Below are 4,099 nucleotides of genomic sequence, written 5' to 3' on the forward strand. Positions count from 1 at the left end.
CACATATGTAATATCTTAATCAATAAAAAAATATATTAAAAAAAAAGAAACAAACTAACAAAAGAGCCACCACCTACTGTCATTATCTTTCCAAAAAATAAGGGGAATTTCAATGTCAGAAAAAGTCGAAAGGTCACAGTCTTGGCATAAAGGACAACCCTCCCAACTGAGCGCATGAGGCACTGAGAAACACTGGGTGCGTTTCACAGCTTTCCTGACTGTGTTGTGACTTTGGGGAGCATGGTTGTGGACCAAGCAAATGGGCCTGGAGTTCTGCACTCTAAAGCTGTGGTTCTCAAAGTGCGGGTGCCGGGCCAGCCCCAGCAGCAGCGCGAGAACTGGTTGGAGATGCAAACTCTCAGGCCCCACCCCCACCCCGCGAAGCAAGCATTCTGGATGTGGTCCCGGCAACCTGTGTTTTAACAAGTCCTCATGTGATTCTGACACACCCAGGGCTGAGAGCCACTGCTGTAAATTGTCCCTTCTAGACAGATTGCACCCACCTTCTCTGGAAAACCTCCAGTGGCAGGATCCCGCCACCTTGCAAAGAAGGCTGTTCCCAGGTGAGTCACCACAGTGGTTGAGTTTGCAGGGTGTTAGAAACTCCTAGACTAGCCACTTTGGTCCCGTTCTTTCCCCTTGAGAACATAGAATGAGTCCTCTCTGTCTAATCCCACATGACAACACTGTATGCATCTGAAGGTGACTATTAAGCCCGGCCACTGCTCTGACTGGCTCGCTCATGGCTTGTTCTCTAGTCCTCTTGTCAGCCTGATCACCCTCATCTGGATGCCTATTATTATTATTATTGTTATGACTAGAGGTCCGGTGCATGAAATTCGTGCACTGGGGGGTTGTCCCTCAGCCCAGCCTGCACCCTCTCCAATCTGGGACCTCTCAGGGGATGTCCGACTTCTGGTTTAAGGCCGATCCCACAGGGACAGCTGGTTCCCTGCCTGCCTGCCTGCCTGCCTGATTGCTCCTAACCGCTTCTGCCTGCCAGCTTGATCGCCCCCTAACCACTCCCCTGCCAGCCTGATTGATGCCTAACTGCTCCCCTGCCGGCCTAGTCACCCCCAACTGCCCTCCCCTGCTGGCCTGGTCCCCCCCAACTGCCCTCCTCTGCAGGCCCAGGTGCTCCCAACTGCCTTCCCCTGCAGGCCTGGTCACTTCCAACTGCCCTCCCTTGCCAGCCATCTTGTGATGACATGGGCACGGCCATCTTGCGACCACATGGGGGCCGCCATCTTGTGCGAGGGCTTGGTGGTCAATTTGCATATTACCTCTTTATTATATAGGATTGGATGACTCATCTTCTTGTTTGGACAAAAGCTTCTTGGGACCACGCACTGAGCATAGTGCCTTACACATACCTAATTTGAACATTATTATTTCTGTCCTTTTAAGGATAGAATCGCGAGTACTTGTGTGAGTTTGAGTGAGTGTATGTGTGTATGTAAAATACTCTGTGTGTATAAAATGAAGAGTTAGCTTGGGGATATCAGGTAGCCTTCATTTTCAGAAGAAATGCACTGTGGGATAGTCACCATAAGAGGGAAATTGACAACAGGCTCTATTTTTCTTAAGTAGTTTGGAATGAGAGCATGGTAGGATGAGAAGAGCTCAGGTGGATAGAACTGTGCCAGGTGCCATCTCTACCACTTAATAGCTGTATGGCTCTAGGCAACTCACCACTGGGAGCCTCCATTAACACTGTAGGAAAATCTACCTTGCGGACTGTTATTTCCAATCATGTCCTTACATAATTTGGGCCTCGAATATAGTAAACTCTCAGATAATGACAGTTATATAACAGGTTTCTGACATTTAAAAAAATCTTTAGGCAGTAGGAAAGCTTACATGGATAGTTTGCGTTGTTTTGATCTGTGTATTATGATCAAATCCTTTGGTTGCCTGTAGGATAAATCCACTAAAATCTAACACATGAGCCCAGCACTCAGGGATCCTGTCCCGTTTTGTCTTTTGCTATTAAAGCTTCCTCCTGTCGTGAAGTTGTATAAACTTCAAGTCACATCCACCATCTCAGCGCCTCTGCCCCAGTGCACCTAGCTTTCAGTGACCTCCTTCCTCTGAATTCCTAGAGCCCCCCTTCCTTTGCCACCTGTTGTATTCACCTGCATTATTTAGTTTTATAGTCATAGATTTCCTCTAAGCCAAAATAGGACCACTCTTAATTCTTATTGTGAAATATAGTGTATATACCAAAGAATATTTAAAAACGTAGTTTTCTAAAATACTCATCATCCAAGTTTATGGGACACAACCAGTACCTTAGAAGCTCCTTTTGGCCCCTTTCCCATCACAGCTTCCCTCTCTGCCAGAGAACCAATATCATGAAATTTTTATTGATTACAGTCTTCTGTTCTTTTAATAGTACTTTTTGTTCTGCCCTTATATAAGTGGATTCATATATATTCCTATTTGAATTTGTATGTTTCTTTTTTCAGCATATTTAAAAATTTCATGCATAAGGATATGCTGATTAGCCAATGGGAAGGGTAGCGGTCGTACACTAATTACCATATTTCTCTTTTATTAGTGTAGATTATCAACTGCCATTTATTGACTACTTGTGACTATCTGCTACACACTGCCTGGGATATTCCTTTTTCCCCACTTTTAATCTTCTCAACAACTCTGGGAAGCTGGTCTGCTACCTACATTTTACAGAAAGAAATTAAGTTCAGGGAGGTCAAGTAACATCCAATATCACTCAGTTTGTAAGTAGCTGAGCCAGGATTCCACACTCAGTTCTGTGTCACTCCAGGTCTCATGCTATTTCCACTATACCAGGCTGCCCTTAAATTTCCATCAAAGTCTTATTAAGTTAGGAGAGGCTGAGCCAGGAAGAGATGGTCATGAAGGGTGAGTATGCAACATGTGGGAAGAGCGTGGACTCTAGAGTTAAGAAATCTGGGTTGAGTTCCATAGTCTGCAGTTACTAAGTATACGACCTTGGATGTGTTTCCTATTCTCTCTGAGCCTCAATTTCCTCATCTGTACAATGGGGATAATAACAGCCTCCACCTCATAGGGCTGTTAATGAACAGTAATGAATTAGTGCTGATAAAGCACTTAGCAAAGTGCCCGGTACATAGTGCTCGATAAGTATCTCTGTTATTATTACCAAATAGTTGTACTTAGCAGTTATATAATTATAATATAGAGGAGCTATATACAGACACCGGTGCATTACAGCAATATAAATCAGTGTCTCCTTTCCAGCTCCACTCCGCCCCGAGCTATTTCTGAACCTGGACTATCTCAGGTACTTCTTAACCAATTCTCTGTCTCCAGCTTCTGACATATGCAAGCAAGCCTACACGTGCTAAAAAATTAATCCTGCTAAAGTTCAACTCTAATTATGGTGTCTTCTTCCTGCTAAAGCACCATCTTCAAATGAGGTTCAAGTTTCTCTTCCTTCATGGACTCTGGTTCCAGCTGAAGCCAGTTATGCCTTTCTTCACACATGGAGTTCCTCTTGCATTGTCTCTGTCCACAGTGGCCACCGTCTCCACCTTACCCTCCATGGCTCTCTGTCAAGCTTTTTCAATGACCCAGTGCTATTTCTCTCATGAAACATTTCCTACAACTTCCAAGGAAACTGGGAAACTTCTGGCCTTTATTTCCTGAATAATTATTTTTGAAGTCACTTGGCCTTTATTTAATTTAATTTATTTTTTATATTTTTTTATAGCTAGCTCAGTTTCTTTTTTAAAATATTTTTTATTGATTTCAGAGGGGAGGGGAGAGGGAGAAAGAGATAGAAACATCAATAATGAGAGAGAATCATGGATTGGCTGCCTACTGCACATTTCCTATGGGGATCAAGCCCATATCTGGGCATGTGCCCTGACCTGAGAATGGAACCGGCGACCTTTTTGTTCATAGGCTGATGCTCAACCACTGCACCACACCAGTCAGGCTGGCCTTTATTTTTTTTTTCCCCTTAATATTACTTTGTGCAAGTGTTCTGCTCTACATGCATTCTTTTTTTAAAAAATTAAATCGTTATTGTTCATATTATTACAGTTGTTCCTCTTTTTTCCCCCCATAGTTCCCCTCCACCAGGTTCCCA

Source organism: Myotis brandtii, unplaced genomic scaffold (assembly GCF_000412655.1).
Source record: "Myotis brandtii unplaced genomic scaffold, ASM41265v1 scaffold57, whole genome shotgun sequence".
NCBI classification, from domain to species: Eukaryota; Metazoa; Chordata; class Mammalia; order Chiroptera; family Vespertilionidae; genus Myotis; species Myotis brandtii.